Source organism: Zonotrichia leucophrys, unplaced genomic scaffold (genome assembly GCF_028769735.1).
Source record: "Zonotrichia leucophrys gambelii isolate GWCS_2022_RI unplaced genomic scaffold, RI_Zleu_2.0 Scaffold_51_374463, whole genome shotgun sequence".
NCBI classification, from domain to species: domain Eukaryota; kingdom Metazoa; phylum Chordata; class Aves; order Passeriformes; family Passerellidae; genus Zonotrichia; species Zonotrichia leucophrys.
Window position 1 is genome coordinate 60,546 of NW_026992256.1, and position 7,938 is coordinate 68,483.

The window sequence follows — 7,938 nt, forward strand, 5'->3', positions numbered from 1 at the left end:
TAAATTGGTAATAACCAGGCAAAACCCTGTTACACGATTGGGAATCCGACATTGAAACAGTAGAAGGTTCACCCCTAATAGTTGAATTAGAAAAAGCTCTAACAACTGCAGCTAAGTTTAGACGCCCTTTTAATTTGGTAACTGATTCTGCTTACGTTGTAGGTATCGCTGAGTGTTGCATTGAAAACTGATCTGTAGTTAGCATTAATCAAGTTATAAATAAGCAGTCCAGCTCAGCTCCATGAACCAGCCTCTGGGCTGACTGACAGAAGCTCACATCCAATGGGAGCTCTCCTAGGGTGCAGGCATTTTATTGGTTCAGAGTCTGGGGGCACACAGATAGACCAATGACCTGTTTCAACCTGGGAGTTTTGAATGGGCTATAAAAGAAAGCTCCGGACAATAAACCAGGCTGTTTTTTCTGAGGAAACACATGTGGTCTGTCTTATGTCTCAGACATAGGAACACCAACGTAACAGTTGAGAGAGCTGAAAATTTATTCCTAAAAACAGTTTCTAACGATCAGTTATACTCTTTGTTCAAAACTATAATTTTTACTCTTTCCCAGAGACAGCATCCCTATTTTGTCATGCACATACATTCTCACACTTCTTTGCCAGGATTCCTAGCAGAAGGCAATAGACAAGCTGATATCCTTGCGATGACCATACAAACCACACTTCCAAACATCTTCGAGCAGGCATGGCTCAACCATGCATTCTTTCACCAAAATGCACTTGCACTAACACCAGAAACCAAGCTAGAGCCATTGCCACTACATGCCCTGACTGCTAAAAATATTCTCTGCTGTCTGTGGAGGCAGGAGTAAATCCTAGAGGGCTTCACAGTTTACAAATTTGACAAAGCGATGTTACCCATTATGCATCTTTTGGTTGCTTTAAATATAATAAATGTTTCAATAGACACTTTCTCAGGAGCAATCTCTGCCTCTGCTCACATAGGTGAAACGGCAAAAGATGTTATTAAACATTTCCTACAAGCATTTTCAACTCTAGGCATCCCACAAGAAATAAAAACAGATAATGGGCCTGCCTGCGTCTCCCAGAAAACACAGCCATTTCTTAATCTGTGGGGAATCAAACATATCACAGACACTCCACACTCTCACAAAGGCCAATCAATTATTGAAAGAACACGTGGGTCTCTTAAACACCTGCTAGAACAACAAAAAGGAGGAATAGAGACATTATCCACAGTAGAAAGACTTGCTAAGGCCACATTTGTATCTAATTTTTTAATAATTCCTTTATGGAATCAAATCCCCCAATTATCAGGCACTTTTCTAATACAATGCAGGCACAATTAAAAGAGAGACACCCCCTCCCCCCAGTGTTAATCAAAGATCTCGAAACAGGCCAAATTATAGGACCCTTTCCTCCTCATAGGACCTTTGAGACTTCACCTCAAACCTAAGGCTACCCAATTGGACAGAAGCCAAAAAGGTCCCGCCTAAGTAATTCACTAGAAAAAGAAGAGAAAAAAGAAAATAATTGCTTTTGTGGGGTGTTTTAGCAGGAGCAAGAACCTCTTGACCCTGTCTCGGGTTTTCTCTGCAAGAGCGTTGTTATTTTGCCTTTTATTAAAACCTTTTCTGTTTCCAACACTACCTCAGAAGTCATCCTGCTAATTTTATGCCATTTGAGCTAGCTGGGCTATCTCGGGTGTGATAGGTCCTCTGAAAGTTCATAAGACCTGGCTCAAGGAGAAAACCCATCAGAACCCTAGGAAGAACCTACAGGAAAGACACCTTGAGGCTTGCAAATAACCATCCCTCACCTCCTACCCATTGCTGATTAATACCACTGGTTTCTTAACTCCTTATACATTATTAATTTTTAAGTTTAATCCACAGGTTGTTCCACCAGACATGACTCCTAAAGGACTCCTGCATGCTATTCCCATTCTGATCGATGCCATATTCCTTGCTAAGATCTGGAAAGTTCCACAGTCAAAGAAAAATGTCTGGGTTACATTAGCTAACAACACCAAGCAGGAAACCCTGTGTCTGTCAGTAGCCACCTGTGACAACCCCTTTTCCACCTGTTTAGTTGGGTTACCAATGGATGTGTGGCCACTAACCAAGTATGCCATCCGTGTGTTGTGTCCCCGCAATGAATGGATTCACAATCCCATTGATAACAGGGATTACTGGGCCTGGAAATTACCACATGCACCACTAGAATCCCAAGACTGGAAATTCTGAGCTCTGTAAAAATGGATTTTTGTGATAGATTTCATTATATTAAAAAGACTCCTGAATTAATATGAAGTATCACTGATGTCCAGGCTATAAGAAAGCAATCAAATACACGGTGGGATGTTTCCCCACATAACCCAGTCTATAAAAGTGAAAGGATGTGGTGTAACTACACCTCACCCATCTTTTCCTGGTCCAGTGATTCCCAGTTACAGTTATGATCTGGGATGTTTCTCATTTCTGGAAACAAAGCATGGTCTGCCATTCCATCTTGCATCAGAGGAGGTGTCTTAGGTTGAAAGATTTAGCTGGAGGTGTGCATTCTATTTCCCATCTGTTAGAGGTGGTGCAGTTATCTTCTGTTAATTGGGCAGTTTTCTTTATCTCTTCCAACCAATCCTCCCTCTGGGAAATATCTTCTGTTAATGGGACATTTAGTCTCACAGTATGACTGATAAAATTACATCATCCCATTGTGAGATGCTCTGCTCAGGGGGAGGAGCCAAGCATTCCTACCTAGACATAATCTGAGATTTAGAACACCAGAGTAGTTTTTTCCCACTGGATTCCAAGAGGAGCAGCTGTCTTTTCCACTGGATTCCCAGAGGAAGGCCAGGCCCATCTACACCACCACTGGACCTTCAGAGGAAAACTACACCCTTCCACAGGATCACTGCTTCAACAGAACTATACCTGTCACTCCCGGAGGACTGTAGCCACCATTCAATTGGACTGCTACCAACACCCTGACCCACAGGGTGTCAGGTCATATTCTGATTCTGTCAGTGGTTTTTCTTTTTTGTTTGTACTATTGCAGGTGTATTTTTAATTTTCCCAGTAAAAAACTGTTATTCCTGCTCCCATATCTTTGCCTGAGAGCCCCTTAATTTCAAAATTATAATAATTTGGAGGGAGGGGGTTTACATTTTCCATTTCAAGGAAGGCTCCTGCCTTCCTTAGCGGATACCTGCCTTTTCAAACCAAGACAGGCAGACCATGTAGCTTGAGGAGGTTTACTGTGCTAGCACCTGAGATTGCCTTAATTCGTGATCAAAAAATTAGGCGTAAAAGATTTATCCAGCAATTTGAACTAGATTTCAAAGACTAAATTAATTTTTGGAGTAAAGGAAAAAGAATAGCAGCCTCACTATTGGCACCTGGAGTTGCTGCAGCAAAAGCTTTGAAAATGTTAGGCAATCTAGGATGTTGGCTGAGTAGGCAAACCAATGCCATGTCTCAGGTACTAAGTGAGCTACTAACAGACGTTGACAGTATCAGACATGTTACCCTGCAAAAGAGAGCTTCAATTAACTTCCTGCTGTTATCACAAGGACATGGTTGTGAAGACTTCAAGGGCACGTGTTGCATGAATCTTTCAGATCACAGTGAATCCATACACAAAAGCATCCAAATTCTCAGTATATAACTTGGTCTCGTTATAACAACATCAAGTTGTATCCACTTATCTTCCTAACATTTAGTGTCCAAAGCCTCTCATGATTCTCCATATTTACTCTTGGTAATTCAATCTTATTTTACCTGATTAATCCCTACCTCCTCCACACTGCCAGCTGCCAGTGTGATCTGCTCATTTGTGAAATGTACACAAACATTCTTCCTATTTCTCTTTTATCAGTTAGAGCAGGGTTTAGTTTCTGTGTCGTGATCACTCTATCGACCTTTCTCAACTGCCTTGTGGTTGGCATCAGGTTCCTTACCTTTTCCCCTCCTTTCACAATACCAAGTTTAATGTATCCACTCATTTCCCAGGTTGTTTGTGCACTTTAATTTCTACCAGGCAGGCAGACTGCATGCACTTATTGAGCGAAAGCATAAATGCCCAGGCTGTACTGCAATACACATCATGCATAAGACTATGGTCACTTTCCTCTTCCTGATTTCTCAGGAATCTCATTGCATCTCTTCATGTCAACCAGCAATTAGGCTAAAGAGCAAACAGAAATAGTCGACACATTATAATTAAAAAATAAAGCGCTTAAAAATGAGTCAGAAGTGTTATCCTCATACTTGGGCATAAATACCAGCTGCCCAAACTCACGTACTATCTTCCATTACCCCCACAGTCCCTCCTCCTAAGTCCCTACACAGAATACCAGCATTACTGGTATATATGAACCACAAAAGGCACTATTTTGTAAGCCTTTAGCAGCCACATAATCACCCCCTTTAGAGATTCTTTTGCCAGCATCAAACTATGCTAGATCAGTAAAGGTAAGAAATATTCAGAAAATTATGCTTAAAAATGATTGCTGTCAGACAGCTGAGTTCTCCACATTTCATCTCACTGTTTTGGTATCATACATGAAGGATGGGGAGGAAAGTTATTTGGGCTTAGAAAACACATAACAAGTAACTTAATGACTCCTTAGAGCTTGTTACAAACCTATTTGCTCTGCAAAAGCGATGTTACCCTCTTCCAGAGTAGCGGAGAAGCTGTGCTGTTGTGACTGCCTGACTTTCAGCTCTTATATCATAGAAATGGTCATTACAGGTGCTAACTAAAGCAGGAGAACCACAAGATGAAGACCCCAAAAGAGTACCATACTCAGTTTCCATCTCAAGGTCAAACATCACATTTTTAATAGACTTAAGCAACATAGGATACTTTAAGAGAAACCTTTTAAATTTAATGTTTGTTTGCTGTTCTAAGGGGAGAGCTATTACTGTTTGGACTTAAAACTTTAGCTTGAAAACTGAAAATAGGCTAGCCCTTGCCTATAAGTGAAACTATTATTTGGTCTTATGGTCTTGAAAAGTACCAGAGGAGACTTAAAATGAAAAAAAATCTTGGGAATGGGAATTAAGAAAAATTTTACATTTTTAAAGAGATGCTCAAAGGTCCAAATATTTACTACTCATTTGTTTTTAAAAGCTAGAATTACCTGACAGTGAAAAAAAACCAAACCACAATACCAAACAGGACTGACTTATGCCATAGAATCTCTATAGACAAGATTTTTTTTCCAGCCTTTGAAACAGTTAGGTACTTTGTGCTGGTTAAAGTGTGTAACTAGTTACAACCAAGACCTTGTTTAACTAAATTCTTACAGTTATGGTTTCACAAAAGTACCTACAAACTTTAAAATAAGTTGCCTTATTCTGCTATTAACAAACTAATACAAAAATACAATTAGAAATAAAGGCAAAGTTTCAGTATTGGAGTTGGGGTAATAGTTAAATTATTCCAAGTCTCCTCAGACTACCTTTTTCCTTCTAAAAAGAAATAGGTAGCAGTTAAATTTTACATTCTTTACGGATGACTGTGTTGCTCAAAGCCACAACAGCAACCTAGATATTAGGAGCTCAAGGAGAACTCGGGCTAGATAAGCAACGAACAATTTGGAACTTTTTTCCACATAAAATATAGCTTCCCACAAGGTGAACAAAGAAGCAAAAAAACTAGAGAAGCATAAAACTGAAGCAGTTTACACTCCTTGTTTTTCAAAGGGTTTTTTTGAAAGAGCTAACACGATCTCACAGCACTTTACAGATGTCCCAGGAAAGACTAAGTGGCCAAAACTGCTTCTAGGAGATGTGGTGAGGCTTTCATCCGCTGACTCCAGGCAAGGTTAGAGCTGAAAAGAGACGGCTAGGCTGGATCCCGCGGTCCCAGTACCGGGCCGGGCCGTGATGGAGATCACTATTACCGAAGCGGTCAGTATTGAAAGCTCCCAACAGACTCCCATGTTTCCCTGAAAAGCCCTCGGCCGGCGCGGGCCTTCCCGACCCTGATGGGACCGGGCTCCTGGAGTGTGCCCTCCCGCCTACACCAGTCCCGGGGGAAGGTTGGGGGAGTGCGAGGCCAGTATCCGCCTCTCCCACGGCGCCTCGCTGTCTCTCGCCCACGCGCAGCCGAGCTAGCGGCAACGGCTCCGGCGCCCCCGCGGCTGAGGCACGGTGGCCCGGCCCTACAGAAGCGGGCCGTGGGTGAGCCCTGGCCGCGCCGGCCTCACTCACCTGGACACCGCAAGGCCCGTCCTAGCCTCCACCAGGGGGGTAACAGCTGGGGCATGGGTGGCCGGAAGGAGCTGGGTCTTAGCCGCGCGGACGCCACTCCGCGTCCCCAGCGCCAGAATGTCACCGGAGGCCGCAGAACTCTGCATGTGGCGTCACTTCCTTTATCCGCCACCGCCGGAACAACTGAGCACCGCGCAGAGCGGCCGCCGAACCCGCCAGCACGACTCCACGGCGCAGAGCGGCCGAAGCCCCGTCCCCTCCTTCCCCTGCCCTCACGCCCTAAGGGGAGGGGAGAGTGGTGGTTCGCCAGTGGCGAAGTAGAGTGTGTAAAGCAAGCACAGTAGTCGGACCGACTCACCAAAAGAAAAGAGCTGAGGAGGAAGCTGAAGGAAACAAGAAGAAAGAAACGTCTTTCCCTGGCGCAGGGGCCGGGCGACGAAGAGGGTTGAGCTCGGGAGAGACGCAGGTGAAGGCTTCAGGATCCCGGCACCGCAAACGCTCTCCCCGGTCCCTTGTCCAACGCTCCATCTTCCTACGACACTGATCCTTGTGAGAAACAGAGATCACTATTTAATTTTTTAAAATAAAAGGTTAATAAGGGATAAAAGAGTTAATTATCCAGCTCTGTGATGTTTGGCAATACTCCAAAAACACACGGTTAGCTTAAAACAATGTTCTTGTATATGGTTACGTGAGTCACATGCATATTCGTGAGAGTTTATGCATATTCAAACATTCCTGTGAGTTTAGATGTTCTCGGAATTCTTTTACTTGGTTTTAATCCTTGACTTGTCTTCATGCCATCTTGTCGATTAAATCAATATATTTTATTTCTTCTCGTAGTTCTATCCTGTTGTTATTGCACTCCCTGATAACTTAATAAATTCTTCCCTCGGTGTTCTGGTTTTTGTCACTACTGTCTTATCTGAATGATAAGATAGTCCACAAATGTGAGAAACCACATAATTATTTTACACCATTCTCTGAGTTAGTTACATGAATAAAATCGTTTTAACATTATATAGTGTCTATTTTAATATTATGCTAAGGCCTAAGATATGTTTCTTACACTAATATAAGCTATACCGTGCATACATAAGCTGTCAGATTATACTATACCAAAAAGCAGTTAAAAGGAATTACAAATTGTACTATATCAAAAGCTTTGTGATCAATAATAACCTGCAAAAGCTAATACATAAATGCGAAAGCCAATAACCATATTTGTTATTTATAACATCCTGGTGATCCTGCCTCTGCACTCCCTGAGATCAGAGAGCCGGGGACTGGGCAGGGGAAGGTGAGGTGCCATTAGGGCGACATTGTAATGCATACATTAAACATCCTTCTGATGTTTCTTAATCAGGGTATTTAGTTTTGCATCCCTGGGGTATATATGCTGCACAACTGCACAATACATTGCAGGTAGTGCTCTTCAATTTGAAAACATGTGGCAGCAATCAGTTCAGTATAGTTCCTAATTCCTGATCTGGACCTATAAATGCCTGGGAAATTCAAGTGTTAAACATGCATCATACAACAGAGGTACCCTTAGAGGATCCTGATCCTCCACAGCCACTGCTTTTGGCGCAGAATCAGTCATAGGGTTGGTAGTATAGAAACATGTGCATGCATCTACCTGCATCACCATCCAAATCATATACATTGACTTAGAAAACACAGACATCACATACTACCTCAAAAGAATTTATCATATTAGGAGAAATAAGAGACAGATTAGG

The 7,938-nt window shown here is 42.5% G+C and overlaps 1 protein-coding gene across 1 annotated transcript in view; it reads right to left on the reverse strand.

The window, feature by feature from the left end:
• The window catches only part of LOC135460512 (protein ARK2N-like), a gene marked incomplete at its 3' end in the record, with an annotated part of 47,960 nt that extends 41,615 nt beyond the window's left edge, over nt 1-6,345 (reverse strand). Inside the window, exon 1 of the mRNA XM_064737370.1 lies at nt 6,197-6,345. The remainder of the gene's footprint in view (nt 1-6,196) is intronic.
• Between the last annotated feature and the right edge of the window lie 1,593 nt (nt 6,346-7,938).